We start from the raw sequence: 16,376 nt of genomic DNA, 5'->3' as shown, positions 1-16,376 counted from the left end.
CAGAACCTCACATGACTAGACGGGAAGACGATACAGCGTGCAAGATGACGATAAGATGGTGCGATGAGTACGTCCCCGTCAGTGATGTGGTCAGCAACAACGGTAAGCAGTTTTTCGCACTGAGGAGGCAAAACAGTATCAGCGGCGGCAATGAGGGGATGATGTCGTTCAGAAACTTCAGATGAAAAATCGCTGTCTGTGATATGGGTAACACGGTCGCCACAGGAAATTAACGCCGAAGCGGTTGACAAAACATCCCATCCAAAAATCATCAGATGCGCAAAAAGTGAGAGCACAGCAAACTGCACATGATGGCGGACGCCGTCAATAAAAACTCGTACGGTGCACTCCGCTGAAGGGCGCAAAGGGACGTCATTGGCTCCACGGAGTTCAGGCCCATCATATGGTGTCGTCACTTTTCGCAAACGGTAGCACAAATCAGCGTGAATGACAGAAATTGCAGCCCCTGTATCAATCAATGCTTCGACCGGTAATCCTTCAGCGAAAACAGAAATCACATTATACGGGCGATCAGGAGGACTTTTGGTAAGTTCGCAGAGTGCAGTTTGACCTCCGGAAACTGCAACGCTTAGTTTTCCGGATGGCGGACAGGGAGAGTTGTTGCGCGTCGGACAGGGGAAACTGAGCGGCGGTATGGGGATAGGGACCGGCGTCGGGATGCGTGGGTTCCACGAGGCTTAGACGAGGATTCTGGAGGTGGGGATGATCTTCGAGGTGGGCTTGGAATAAACCGGCGTTGATAATATGACGATGAAGGCATGTCACTTTCTAAGGTGTCGTAACCACGGCGCTCGTTCCGGAGGCGGCGACGACAGAAGCGGGATATGTGTCCTCTAATGCCACAGTAATAGCAAACTGGTCGGGAGGGGCGCCAAGGTGCGTAATAGGGTGGTGCATGTTGAGCCGTCGCTATTGCATTGACGTGATTGTAGGTTGGTGCCGGTCGGGGCGGGGGAGCCTTGCTAAGCAACTCGGGGTATGAACTGCAAATAATGATTGATGACCTAGACATGAAAAGTAGAAAGGTAGGCTTGAAAATAGGCTAGGTAGAAAGGTAGGCTTGAAAAATGAAATGAAAGGTAGGTTAGCACAGAACCGGGTAAAATTGGAGAAATATGGGAGAGGCCTTCGCCCTGCAGTGGGTATAGTCAGGCTGCTGGTGCTGCTGATGATGATATATAAAGTAGGTTTACGCACACCTAAAACATGACTAGGTTGATTTTGATAACGTTTTGACTGGGGACCAGTCTATATATACGTGATTCAGTCTGCGCCAATCAGGCTGGAGACAAAGGGCCGCTTTTTACCCGGAGCAGAAGTTTTTAGTCTTGGCGCTTTGTAAGCCTTAGAAGCACTCGCATTGCACGTTCAGAGCGGCATACTGCTATTCCTATGTTTTAGTTCAGAAGATATATGCTATTTAACTGGCACAACCGAGAAACACGGAGGGTGTAAACTTTACTTTGCTCACTGAATTGGACGTGAGGCTTTTCTTAACAGAATATTATATTGGCTTGCGCTGCCTCTCGCGTCGTTGTGAGCAGTTTACGTTCTTCAGATATAGCCCTGTAGGTCGGCTGCCTGTCCCAATCTCTCTAAATTATCAAGTGAAAGCTTCACGCCAGATAGTTCGAGTGGTCGGGTATACTCGGTTTTACCTTAAGAGAGATTTAGAGGTCAACTTTCGGTGTTAAGCCTAATGGTCGCCATGTGAATTTTGGGGCATAGTCGCATAGGCCACCAAATGGATCATGACGGCTGTCAAGGTCACGGTCACGTGACCTGGTGGTCACCATGTCACTTTGAGGCATTTTCACAAAGGCCCCTATCAATGCAAAATATTATCTTCTTCTGGCTTGATATGGTACGCTTCTAAAAGCTGACGGGATACTTTGTAGTTGCTTCTGCCTAGAATTCTAATGTTTGAAACACCGGTTCTTTCTGCTTCTTCCTTTTATAGGCACGCGTGCACACTGAATATAATAGCGTACCGAAGCTACTAAAGATCAATGGATAGTATGCGCTTCTTCCGTCTACCTTTTGCTTTTCCTGCGTGTTTCTTTCTATGCGCAACTGATTTTCTACAACAGTATGTACCAACTCCGCCAACAACAAGTTCTTCTAAATAGCCTTTTTAGAATAGAGGGTCCTTTTACCTCATCGTAAGCTCAACATGTGCCAGGTACTTCGCCTTTTGCCAGCGAAAGGCACTCATACGTGAAGAGGCAGGGTCTACGTACGGCATCTTCAAATCGAGATTAGGCCTTTTAAAACGCATAATCGGGTACCTCAAATCCGAACTTTGGTGCCAAGTGCGCGGGTTCCAAAGTATTGTTGCGTGGTAGGAGGCGTGCACACCACGTAGAAGACTGGTACAACGCGACACAAGTACAGGGCGCACAGGACGTCAAACCGACCGCTGCCCAGTATTTTGGCTTCGAGCACCCGCCAAGAACACATATTGTTCCTCATCTTCGATGAGTCGACCCGTAGCATGGCCCGAGCGCAGAAGCACCGTCGGAAGCTATTTACGGAATGTCAGAGCAAGGTAGGTTGTAGGGCTTACGGCACGAGACTTGAACAATATCGGAGGGTGCGGAGCGGAAAATGCGCGCGGGGAAGGCCGGCTCAATCTTGTAGGTAACGGCGGTGACTTGGCGCAGCACACGATACGGACCCACATAGCGCGAAAGGAGCTTTTCGGAAAGCCCAATATGGCGAGAAGCCACCGAGAGCAACACAAGGGACCCAGGTGAGAAGGAGCTGTCGATGTGGCGGCTGTGGTAGTTCTCTTGCTGAGAAGCCTGAGAGGCTTGCAAGCTGGAATGGGCGACTTGGCAAGCATGGTCGGTACGGGAAATGGCTTCACGGGCATATTCAGAATGAGGGAGACCAGATTTCGCAACAATGTGTCAAGTGGCAGTTGAGACTCATGGCCGTACAAGAGGTAAAGCGGAGAATAGCCGGCAGTGTCGTAACGTGACGAGTTATAAGCAAATGCAGCCTATGGGAGGGCGGCGTCCCAGTCACGGTGATCAGAGAAGACGTACATGACGAGCATGGCAGTAAGAGTGCGATTGAGCCGCTGAGTGAGGCCATTAGTTTATTGATGGTAAGAAGTCGTCAACTTGATTTAGTTCAGCATGCGGGAAGAATGCCGTTCACAACTGCCGAAAGAAAGGTGCGACCATGGTCAGTGAGCAGATGGCAGGGAGCTCCATGATTATGATTGAGATCGTGAAGAAAGTTGGCGACATTAGCGGCAGCACTCGTGGGGAGCCCGCGCGTTATGGCGTACCGAGTAGCATAATCTGTGGCTACTGCAACCGATCTTTTGCCAGAAGTGGACTCGGGAAAAGGGCTGAGAAGATCCAAGCAGACACTATAGAACGGCTCCGTAGGGATGTCGATGGGCTGAAGAACGCCAGCGGGAGCTGACGCACGCTTCTTGCGCCGCTGACGCTCTTCGCAAGCACCAACGTCACGGCGCACTGAGCGGTAGAGACCAGGCCAGAAGAACAGACGACGGATGCGGTCGTACGTGCGAGTAATGCCTAGATGGCCAGCAGTTGGGAGATCTTGGAGTTTGCGAAGAACTACTGTTCGTAAGTACTTGGGGACGACTAGGAGAAGGTCAGGACCAGGGGGCTAAAGATTCAGGCGGTATAAAATGCCGTCAACGAGAGCAAAGCGGTTCAGTGAAGGGTAAGTCGGCGGACGTTAGGCGATTAATGGAGAGAAGTCCCGCACGCCGATGCTGTTCTTCGTCAATAGCTGTGAGCGGCGATGGAGAGAACAGGTCAATGGCACATGCACTCGTGGGCTTGTCATGTCGGCCTCGGCAACAGGGTATTGAGAAAGGCAGTCGGCATCTTTGTCCAAACGGCCAGATTTGTAGATCACAGTGTAGTCAAATTCCTGGAGTCGTAGCGCCCAACGCCCGAGGCGGCCGATAGGATCCTTCAAAGAAAGCCAGCACAGAGCGTGATGTACTGTGACAACTGTGAATGGCATGCCATAGAGGTAAGGTTGAAAGTTTCCAACAGCCCAGACGAGGGTCACTCTTGTTCGGTGATGGAGTGGTTCGTTTCTGAAGAGGATAGGGGGCAGCTGGCATAGGCAATTACGCAATGAGTGCCGGATTGAAGCTAGGCTCGGATGGCCCCAATGCCATGGCCACTGGCATCTGTGCTGACTTAGCTGAAACATCAAACTGCGCCGAGACCAGTACGATGGTAAGTTTTCGTATAAGTTGGGCAAAGGCTTGGTCTTGGAAGAACCCCCCCCCAAAAAAAAAAACCTAAATCTTTTTTAAGAACATCTGTGAGCGGCTCAGCAATATGTCGACAAAATTTTGATTGAACCTAAAGACCCAAAAAACTTTGAACGTCATGTCTCGAACGGGGCAACTCGAAGTATTTTCCTGATCGGATCTTGTCTAGATCGGGACAAACCCCTGTAGCACCGACGACGTGATCTCGTATGCTGAGCTGCCGAATGACGAAACGTCATTTTGAAGAACTGAGCTGTAGTCCTGCATGGCAGAAGAGTTGAACAACATAAAAGAGGGGTGTCATCTGGGACCAAAACATGGGTGAAAACACAATTATATTGTCTAAATAGCAGAGGCAAGTGGACCATTTAAATCCTTGCAGCAAGGAATCTATCATGCGATCAAACGTGGCTGGCGCGTTACATAAGCTGAAAGGCATAACCTTAAACTGACACAGACCATTCCGAGTGACAAATGCAGTCTTCTCTCGATCCTGGTCATCCGCATCAATTTGCCAATAGCCAGATCGTAGGTCAGTGGATGAGAATATATGCCCCGTAGAGTCAATACAAGGAATCTTCAATTCTAGGAAGTGTATAGACATCTTAGTGATCTTATTCCGGTGTCGGTAATCCACACAGAAGCGCCAAGAGCCATCTTTCTTCTTGACAAGGACGACGGGCGAAGGCCAGGGACTTAATGATGAGAGGGTTTAAGGATGTTCTTCTCTAGCATTTTTGCCACTTCTGCCTGGATTACCTGTCGTTCGGCATGGGGAGACCCAGTATAATCGGCGACTGATAGGAGGAGCGTCGCCGGTATCAATGCGGTGCGTGATAGTTATAGCTTGGCCGAGGGAGCTGTTATGGTGGTCGAAAATGTCGCAATAGGAATCTAGAAGTGCACGCAGTGGACGAGATTGGGCAGCAAGCAAATCGAAGGGCATCATTGCCATGATCGCGTAAGTATGAGTAGGATCGTGGGCAGGGTCTTTATAAGCTGGGGCATATTCAGTGTCCAATGGGGCAACGTGACAGGAGCCAAGAGGTGAGAACATCACAACGTATATGCCAGGTAGAAGCATTTGGGCAGAATAACTGAAATTGATCAAAGGCAGTGACACATTGTTCCCACTTGGGCAGAATAGCTGAAATTGATAAACGGAAGTGACACATTGTTCCTTGATTATAGCGACGATATGGGGCAGCGCAACTTTGCGGTGCAGCAAGAGATCGTAAATAGGCGCAAGTGTGTATTCACCATAGGGGACAGATGAGGTAGGACGCACGGTAAGGAATGAGGCAAGTGTTGAGGGCAGAAAAACATGATCGGGCGAATACAGCCGGGCAGAAGAAGGCAAGGGTTCAGGATGGGTGCTTGGGAGATCTAGGTGCAGGATGTCTTGCGAGCAGTCGATGAGAGCAGTGTTCTGATAGAAAATCGAGCCCGAGGATGTGGTCATGGGCATAAGAGGTCAAGACAGTGAACTGAACCGGGAGGTCAAGGCCAGCAACACTAACCCGAGCAGTGCAGAGTCTATCGACAACCGCTCCGCTGTCCGCGACATGCACCCGAGACCGAGCCGGCGTGAGACCTTTACGTAAACAATGACGAAGTTTTGCTCTCACGACAGAGATATGCGCTCCAGTGTCTACAAGCGCACACACGGGAATACCATCAACACAAATGTCTAGTTGATTCAATAGCGAGGTCTGTAGAGGATTTCCGGGCCTGGTCGTGGATGCAGCAGCTAGTTTTTCAAGCCAGTTCGGCCGTATGAGGCTGCAGCCAAAGATCGAGAGGGTTGCGGGGATCGAAAACGACGGCCTTGTGGAGATGGAAATCCGGAAGGACGGTGTAGTCTGGAGGTGACGAAATTGTTGGCTGAATATGACTGCTCAGGCTGTGGTCGGGGCAAAAAACAGCGGGGCATATCATACGGTAGTCATAGAAAAATTCAGCGCGAGGAATCGAAGACCATCGACTGCGGCAATGCCGGGATATGTGACCGATGCAGGAACACTTGAAACATATGGCGCAATTATCAGGCGTCGGTGGACGTCCTCCCCAAACCTTCATTATACACTCCCATCGAACGTCTTGACTACAATACAATTGTTGACTACTATCGTCGTTGGTGTGCCACGTACCCACCACCACATCACACACTTTTTCACATCGAGCTGTTTTGGCGACAACTCCGACAACTTCAGACACTGCTTTGTATTACTGTAGTCCAACGGTCATTCTTTAAGCGTTTACGAGTGTATCCATATGAAGTTTTCGCTTCCGAAATTAAGGGTGGTATTAACCTACTCCGCGTCTATTTTTTTGGTTGTGTATGCGATGTGTGGTCACATATCTTTGTCTGGGCTGTTGATGCGTCACGTCTAGTGGAACATTCGACTGCTTCGCCATTTCCGCGGTTTTTAGTAGGGCAACTCCTTTTGCGATGGGTTTATGCGTTGCCGTTAATGTAACGACTGTTTGGCGTTGTCACAAGAATACATTCCATGTTCAACACGTGCTAAAGCTAGCAGCATTACTGTTATAGAGAGTTTTACATGGCACCTCCCTTTCTTTTCTCTACAGTAATTGGAAATCCGCGTAAGTTAAAAACCTACCTCTCCTTCTATTGATCACGTTTTTAATAAGGCAAAATATTAGACCTTGTAGTCGCTCAACAACTCTAAGACCGGTCTCGTGCTGGTTTTAATGGGCCTAAGCAGTAATTTGCAGTGTGATATGTCGGTGTCTGGTAGCTGTAGCATTTTTGCTGCTTGTTACTTTTTGGGCACACTAACAACGCCAGTTGCTCTATTACTATGTGCAGCATACGTCCGTGGTTTTCTTCTAGGTTCAGCTTAACATATGCCATATTAACACAAAAAATTTTCAGTCGGCGTGTCCGCGAAAATATTGTTTCTTTTTGGCAGATTATTCATGCGGCTTGGTGAATCACTGTAAATCACTGCAAATCAGTTGCAGTGATAATTAACTGTGCATTAGCACCCACCTGCGATGCATTATAGGTGTTCTTAAATAACAAAAGTTCAAACGATGGAGAATATTCTGGACGCACATTATACAATTATACCGGCCACATATATTCATTCATTCTTTTATACTTTCAGCACAAGAAGAGTAAGTACAAACGCTACGAAATGAAATCCGTTCAAAAAAATTTCAAGCTTCAAGAACTCTTCGCTAGAGAAGGTTTAAACTATTTGACGAACCCTGACACTACGAGGGAACACGATACATTAGTGTTTAATGTGGTGGAAATGCATTACGTTCTTTACAATTACTGCTTGAGAAGAATCGCTGTGCGACCGTCATAATGTGAGCATTACAATACTTACAATATCATTTGAAACCTTTTAGGCAAACCCATGCCTAGGCTCTCATAACATATTCTGATTGGTCGGGAGTCTAGCGGCGCACATGATCCTGCGGCAAGGCCAAACAGTGATTGACCACAGGGATCAGCGACATAAAGAGATCAAGTTACATAACCAATTTTGCAAGAGCGCTGAAAAATGGCCCGAGATGAGCTATCTCAGACGATGTCGCTGAACGCCTGCACCGACTTTTTCGAGGCGGCGATTTAGACAACTCTTTGTATTCATGCAAAACAAAACCGTATTCATGTAAAACAAACATGAAAAACTGCTTCTTCAATCTCCTGCTGACAGCACATAGTACATCAGAGAAATCGATCTTGATCTGTGTCCCGTAGGTGTGATATGCCGTTGAGTGGATGCCTGGTCGCTTCATGATGCGTTCTATTCCGCGCTTTCTTTCATGCAGGGAAGACAATAGACAAAAGATTGCAGTAATAATTGCAATCTGCTGTGGGATTGCGCTTATACTGTTGCTTGGTCTCGCAGCAACGGGCGGCGTCTTAAGTGATGACGGAGGTAAGGCAACTTCTATCTAGGTAAAATGCTCGCAAGGTTACGGCTGAAATTTTTGCTTATGCAAACTATGCACGAAGCAGTTTCTGCTTTAGCGCATTTTAGTCGATGGCCACGAAAGATAAATTGGAAAATTTTCAAACACAGCATAGCACAGCCCCGAAAACATAAATGAGATAGAGTGCACCAAACATTAACTGCGGTAAAAGCACGAAATGTTGTACATTGTGAAAATGTTTGGTCTTACGGTTAAGCAAAGAGGTTTCATGGAACACATATGTTCATAAATGAAAAACCAACTTGCAAAAATAGCTGCCAATTTCTGTAATACCAGAATCTCGCATTTAGCGCTGCAAAACAGGTACTATATTTGTTTATTTTTTTAATTTATGTTCAGCAGTGATATATATGTTTAGACAACTATGACAGCATGTACAGGGAATTCTAATAGCACCAAGAAGGTCCCACGCTGCTGTGCAGTTATTAAATTATATAGGCAAAGATAGAAAACCACTAACCTTTAGTCACACATTATGCTGCAACTAAACCTAGCCCATTAACTAAAGCTACTGCAGGGAAAATGTAATTAAACTAAATTTCTTTCAGAAGAATATCCCAGTCTATATCAAATGCACGATCTTAATAAAGAGCTCCTGTGGCAAATAATAAATATTATTACCAAATTATCTCTTGTTGTACCATGAAAATAATTAACTTTTCTTAAAGGGTTCGGCATCAAAACACCATTCGCTGCTTTTTTAAAGAGAATTAAGAAATGATTTTATTTCAGTTCCTCCCTTCACTGCTCAATAACTAGCTTTACTTATTGCATAACAGTAACAAGTCTATTGAAATTGCAAAATGACAGTTCTTTCGGAAGCTCAACATGGAGGGCATCTAATTATTGCCATTAGGAGCTCAATTTATAGTATGTGTTTATTTTTGGAAATCTTTCCTATTGGGGTTTGCTTTCTTGAGTGCTTGTTTCATGCTTACTGCTTTCATTTTTTAGTCCGTAGAGTGCTACAAAAAGCAGTCGTTTACACAGAGTGCCTAAAACACTTGCGAACAGCGCTAACACGCACGAACACACTAGACAAGATGGGCGAAAGACAAAGCTTTGATTTTTATTGACAGATCTTTTTTTCTCAATTAGAATAAAAAAATAATAAGCACACCCTAATGGGAAAGCCACATTAGAGGGGAAAAAAGAATAAAAGAGCGAAGCACAATATGGGGACAAGGATGTAAGAAAAACAGAAAGGAAAATTCTAACCCAAACCAGCAAATTACGCAAAAATTAGCAGAAATTAATGTCTCCAAAAAGTGAGAACACTTTTTATAGTAGTGCTAAGGAAAAGGTGCTGCCAATAATTTTCATGTTTCAATATTTCGTGAGCCTCGATTACTGCCCTTGCTAGTGTCAGTACCCTTTCGTTAGTAAAGTACCACAAAAAGAGTTGTCTCTATTCCTGGAGTTACCCCCTGCTGATTGTACCGAGTTTGCTTGTTGTTCTTGTCAAGATTTGTTCAGTTTTTTTTCTTCTCTTCGGTCCTTCTTTCTTTATTTTCCCCTATTTTCCTTCCTTTTCTGCGTGTGTTCATTATTCTTAATTTGATTGTGGAAAAATAATCGTCAGTTGCTATTCAGCGCTGTATTCTTAACTCCTCCTCGCTGTGCTTTCAATTGTGTTTGTTTTGCGCTCTTCAGACGATGTTTCGCCAACTGGTCTGCCAATATGTTTTGAGTTGGTGAAATTAGAATAAGTTTCCCTAATGCAAAGATCGCGGGATTTCAGCTTCGACGTTACAAAACGTTCTTAGGGGAATTTTTCTATAGGTGCTACCGAGTTCAGAGCCTTTCTGCTGAAGCAGAGCAGTGGTCATTCTGTTCGTTTTGGTACGCACTGTCAATATTAAATTGATTTGGTTATGAAATGGTGGGAATTATGAAGGAATCCATTGCCACTTTCATCAACTGTTTTTAAGACACTGCGATTTGTTCTTTGCATGCCTGTTGTGTATCCAAATATTATAAAATGTCTGGCTTTCAGAAGACGTTGAATTGTCCTTTGATTGTAGTATATTGCATAGAAGGTTACCTGTTGCACATTTTTGTTTTTTTCAGATGGAGAAAAAGAACAGACAGACGTTGAAGGGAAATATGCAGTCGGTAAGGAAACCAGTAACCATCAACCTCAGCACACTTCCTTTTTACGACATGGTCTCTGATATGCTGCTTTAGATGTGTCCACGAGGGTTAGTAATTGCCTTGAAAAGCAACACGGTTCGTAGTGTATCATGAGGTACATTATTAGAAAAACAATGCTTCAATGCCTCAATGCTTGAAGCAGGCAATCTAAAGGACAAAAAGCGAAAAATATCATGTATCTTCTACACGACACCCAGACGCACAAGAAAATATATTAATGTGAATCTGTACCTATCTGCCGAAACAGTGCTTCATTCGTCAAGCGTGCTCGGAAGCAGTGTGGAAGCAAACAGAAACATTGTTCGACTTCTAGAGTGCCTATGTAGCATAATGATTTGGCAAATGGTGCAATGGCTATGTGACTAAATCTAACTCGGAATACTTGATTTAACTGTATAACTGGTCAGCTGTAAGAAAATATATTAGCAGTTTTCTCTGTGACATATCTGAAAGTAAGACAGAGTGCTTCTGGTACAATAAATTATATCGAGACAACATCATTTGGTGCGGGATGAAAAGAACAGGCACAGCGTCTCGGCCATAAGATAGACCTGAACACTTATAAGTTTCTGGCAAAGAAAAACTGATTAGTTATTTGAAATTCTGCCACAAGTCTCCAATATGTAGCGGTGAAATTCACACGAACTCTACTTTCCAAGGTGTTTATCTTTTTGGACATTACTTGAATGACAGTGATATCTGTTCAAATGTCGATGAAAGGACAGGCGGACTATTCCTTTGGGAGGCTATGTAACAGTGAGAATGATGGTTTCGAATGGTAAAATAACCGTTGTACTAGGTACCAATTCATTCAGGTGTTTGGCCACGTCCCACACATTTCTTGACTACTAGAGTTTATTGGAACACGAAGGCACACATGTTCTGTATATTGAAACAGCAATATATACAGAATTCAGTTTTTAACTCTTGCCAAAACCACTATCTTTTACCGGTAAGTACAATGAGTTACATATTTCCTCCATTATAATCCTTCACTTGTATTCTATTATTACGCTAAATCAGAGCGTAGAAGAGCCGTACGTGAAAGTGCTGGAAGATATATACAGTGGCTGCACAGCCACCATAGTTCTGCATAAAGAAAGTAACAAAATTCCCATAAAGAAAGGTGTTAGGCAAGGAGACACAATATCCCCAGTACTATTCAGAGCTTGCTTAGAGGTAGTATTCAGAGACTTGAAAAGGGAGCAGTTACGGATAAGGGTAGATGGAGAATACCTCAGTAATCTGCGATTTACTGGTGACATTGCCTTGCTAAGCAACTCGGGGGATGAACTGCAAATAATGATTGGTGACCTAGACAGGAAAAGTAGAAAGGTAGGCTTGAAAATTAATATGCAGAAGACTAAGGTAATGTTCAACAGCCTCGGGAAGGAACAGCAGTTTACATTAGGTAGAGAGGTACTGGAAGTAGTAGGGGGATATGTGTACTTAGGACAGGTAGTAACCTCAGATCCGGACCGTGAATAGGAAATAACAAAAAGAATAAGATTGGGATGGAGCGCATTTGGCAAGCACTCACAGATTATGACTAGCAGCTTACCGGTATTGCTAAAAAGGAAAGTATATAACTGTTGCATCTTACCTGTGCTCACCTATGGGGCTGAAACGTGGAGGCTAACCAAGAGAGTTATACTTAAGTTTAGGACAACGCAGAGGGCTATGGAACGAAGAATGGTAGGGGTAACATTAAGAGATAGGAAGCGTGCAGATTGGATCAGAAAAATAACTCAGGTTACCGGCATTCTTGTGAAAATTAAGAAGAAATGGACATGGGCAGGACATGTAGTGCGATGAGAGGATAACCGATGGTCGATGAGGGTAACAAACTGGATTCCAAGGGAAGGAAAGCGTAGCAGGGGGCGGCAGAAAGTTAGGTGGTCGGATGAGGTTAAAAAGTTCGCAGGGGTCAAGTGGATGCAGCTAGCACAGAACCGGGTTAAGTGGAGAAATATGGGAGAGGCCTTCGCCCTGCAGTGGGTATAGTCAGGCTGATGATGATGATGATGATGATGATGAATACGCTAAGTAATTATTCAATTGGATTTTAAGCCTTTGTTATCAGCGCCTTAAAACCCAGATTTGGTTAGTGAAAAATGTCGTTTGCACCACTGTAGTATTTGTGAAACTTCACTTGAGCGAACTTCGCGGGAACTTAGGAAAACAGTTTGCAGAAATGAAAGTTCGCTCAACTGGTATTAGCACGTGCAAGCATATTTCCACTATCGTCAAGAAGTGTCCAGTGTTCAAATCATATCTCAACCCATTTTTGGTGACTGCACTTGTTTGGACGCGATGAATGCAGCAATCGTTTGCAGCCCTTTCGAACTTTGTATATACGGCAGCATTCTTCAACTCAGACACTGTGTGCAAGCTCCAGTGAAATTCACCTGACAAAGTGGTTCGCTGGGCAGAAAAGGCCATCGTATTCCACAAACAGATCATTGCTTGAGCAGATTATGGTTAACCAGCACGCATACATAGACGTTTCTTGAAGCTAATGGTCTAGAAGCACCAAAGCACCTATGATCAAGCACCTAAGCAGCGAAAGGTCCCTGGCAAAGAAAACAGCCAACTCACCACTTGGCAGAGGCCTCAAAAGATGAAGTAAAGGCCACAATACCTGAACGACCTCAGGTCGTGCACCACAAGCATACAGAAGATACGGAAATACAATGGGCTGTTGGGGAAGCGAGAGATGCTAGGATGCGACAGCGAGAAGAGGGAGCCAGTACGTGGGCGGTAGTTAAGGCAGCAGCAAAACACATCTTATTGAAACCCTGCAGTTATGCGCCTACACTGATAATGCAGCTACAAAGAACCCGAGGCTCCCACTCAAACCCATTGATGTGATTCCGTGGTTAAAGCGCTTGGCTACTGAGCTGGAGCACCTAGTAACTGTCTTACCTCTAAGCGAACTCTTCAACCACGCCAGAAGAGAGGAATGCAGGAGAAAAAGATGGATTGTTGGACTGCGGGATAAAATTTACCCAGCTCGGGATCTTAAATATGCACTCACATTGCACAGCAAAAAATCGAATATTCTGTTTTAGCTGCTTCACCCTGTTTTAACTTCTTCACGCCTACCCTGCTGCAGTGGCCATCTTCGGATGGAGGTGAGACCAAAGGCACCTGTTTGCTGTGCATTGTCCGTGCATATTTAGGATCCTGACCTGGTTAAATTATTTCCGCTGCCGTACACTCCATATTTTCCTCCCGCTTTCCTCCCTTCCCGCATGACTGAACAGTTCACTGAAAAGTAAGACAATTACTGTGCCATCAAAGCCAATTTTCTCACACAGAGATGACAAGTCAACGAACAATCACTAACACCAAAGAAAGCATAAGGTAAATTTTATTTGGTATTTATTAATGGGAAACGTGGCCACAGAGAAGAATAAAGCAAGACAAGCGCGCTTGTCCTGTTGTATTCTTCTCTGTGTCCACATTCTGTTTGCGTCCTCTTATCCATCTTGAGCAGCTTTCAACTAGCCAAACTTTCCATTCTGAGGAAGTGTTTTGTTCCATACTAATTCGCGAAGCCTTAGTGTCCTCGACAGCGGATTACAGTTCGCATTGTCTAGTAAGCAATTCCTGCAGCATTTCTGTTTCGGTTGGCCAAGGGTTAGCCTCTATATAACCACAGAGCAAAAGATCGGTAGGTAGCAAATTACGTACATAAACATACACTTCGCGGATAGTGGACAGCGCAGCAGCAGCAAAGAACGGTCATCACTGCGGTAGCATTCTGAAGACAAATAATTACTGACCTGAAGAGCTAATCAAAACTGATTTTTCAGCATGTTGCCGATCGTTCTGCTGCCATGCCCACTGTCGATCCACTGTCTCGCTGCACCTTTTAAAGCAGCAGTATCGGTCACGTCAGACGGCTTTGCCGACGTAGCTGTGATACCATGCTCCGTGATGATGTGGATGAATTGGCGATCTAAGACGAGGTGTTCCCCACGTGTGAACTTTTCCAGGTCCAGGCTGAGATTACGAAATGCCACGGTTCGTTCAGTCGCCGAAAGATCAGAGCTTGGTGCTGGAAGGTAGTAAATTAGGGCAGCCGTAACCTGCAACGCAAATCAGAACGGATGTTTCAGCTTGCTGCCGGTTGTGCTGCTGTTACGCCCATTCTATTGGGTCTGCTCTAAGCCTTTCTACCACGAGATGTTGCATTTTGCGATCCCGGAATTCCCAAATACTTCCTTCGTTGATATAACTCACCAAATTATTGTGGTTGGCTTGATCCCTTGACTGCCTGTTTGTTGCTACCGTGCTTTAATGCACAAACATTTAACATGAGAAAGAAACGTAAAGCATAAGCAGCAAATCGGAAATATTTTAGCCCTAGAAACCCCTGGCAGCGACGGACATATCGCCTTGTACTGCTCAAAAATACAAATACTGTTATCTACCGTTGTAAACATTTGATTGCATTTCATCGTTAGGTTCTAACGTGCATGCGTTTACCTGTGACCAATGGTTGTCGTATTCGCGGTAGATTTTGTTTTTTATCGTGACTCATAAAAGCTTCTCACGAAAACGCTATAACCGAGTTCTTGCTTGAAGCATTTTATTTTCACCGTAGAAATACTGCCAGGGAAGCCAATTGCGTGAAATGAAATTATTTAACCTAGTAGTAATATGCTTGTATTTCTGGTATTTGCTTGAACGAAATCGGTAGAGCAAAATAAAATAGGACAGGTAGGTTTAGCAGCTTAGAGCACGGTTCAGTAATACATTTTGTCACTTTTTCCAAGCCTGCAGCCTTGAAGTCAACTACAAAATTCGCAAATTATGCTGAAAATTCTACTGGTATTTATTGCAAGAAATGCAATTACTCTTCAGTTGTTAGTCAGCGCTGTATTGTTGTATTCTTTCTCTGTCCAGTTTTAGCGTGCTGTTTCTGTTAAAAACTGAAGGTTCGCCATTCACCGTCGCCTTCATAGCCTATTTTATAGACGTTATCTAATCTACAAAGTCTTCTCGCGGCAGCCCCATTAGAGTTGTTTCGTTTGTCCAGCTAAACCTGTAATATCCAATTGGCCATCCGACAATTTTCCGCAATTTTCTCTCTCCATGCCTGCGCATTGTCTCACATCCTCTCTCTTAAAAGTGTGGGGCTTACTCCATCCGTCATCTCTTGTATGTTTCAACCTTGTAAAGGGACAGATAAAGTTATTATTCCGTATCCCCGACATGAGGTGGCAGTTCACGGTAAAATCAATTTATTTTCTGTGGTAACTGCCAGCGGTGACACTTACCCTAGTAAGGACATACATCTGCATCACTTGGGAACGTCCTGAGTTTGTGTTGAGGAATGTCTCAAGATTTGATATCAGGGGAAAGCAAGCAGTTCTAATGGCACGTTTAAGAACATGTATTTACATGACAGATATTTTGAAAACCAATACAAGAGTGGATTGGGATGAGCGTCTGGAGGAGCTTTTTCCTGGGGGCTCAGAGCTGAATAAGAAGCGCAGATATGATACTTGTGGGTAGAGTGAGGTCGTTGGCTATGGTCAATTTCGCTCTGACAATTTGCTGCCAAAGGTGTCTTCCCCTAGCATCTGAGCGATTATATCCCCAGCTGGTGTGCATGGCGCTAAAATCACCCCCAACCACAACACGATCCTGGGGATATATCTTTAAGAAGTGCTCTAAAAAAGACATATCCACTGGATATGTCGTAGTACCGAATGATCTCGCATAAACTGAAAAAACTAAGGCTTGTTGGTCGCTATCTAAGCTAAGGCGTACTCCCGCTACCTCCTGCATCTGCTTGCACCACGCGGAAGTATCTAGTTCAGTATGGGCAGTACGCGACAGAACAAGGACGCATGCCTGCCCATTGGCCATTGGAGCCGCTGTTCGCGATCCTGGCCCGGGGCGTCGGTGCTCTATGGAAGGGGTGCAGTGAGAATTTTAC

General features: G+C 45.0%; 1 long non-coding RNA gene across 1 annotated transcript; it reads left to right on the top strand.

Moving 5' to 3' along the window:
• Nucleotides 1-7,529: 7,529 nt before the first annotated feature.
• On the top strand, nucleotides 7,530-10,384 carry LOC146179749 (uncharacterized). The gene is made up of 3 exons (XR_014700941.1): nucleotides 7,530-7,636; nucleotides 8,105-8,214; nucleotides 10,340-10,384. It is a non-coding gene; the product is annotated as an uncharacterized LOC146179749 (long non-coding RNA).
• Nucleotides 10,385-16,376: the final 5,992 nt, after the last annotated feature.

This window comes from Amblyomma maculatum, chromosome 9, assembly GCF_055883805.1.
Source record: "Amblyomma maculatum isolate TAMU_Amacu chromosome 9, ASM5588380v1, whole genome shotgun sequence".
Lineage (NCBI taxonomy): Eukaryota > Metazoa > Arthropoda > Arachnida > Ixodida > Ixodidae > Amblyomma > Amblyomma maculatum.
This window is presented reverse-complemented; position numbering and strand designations above follow the sequence as displayed.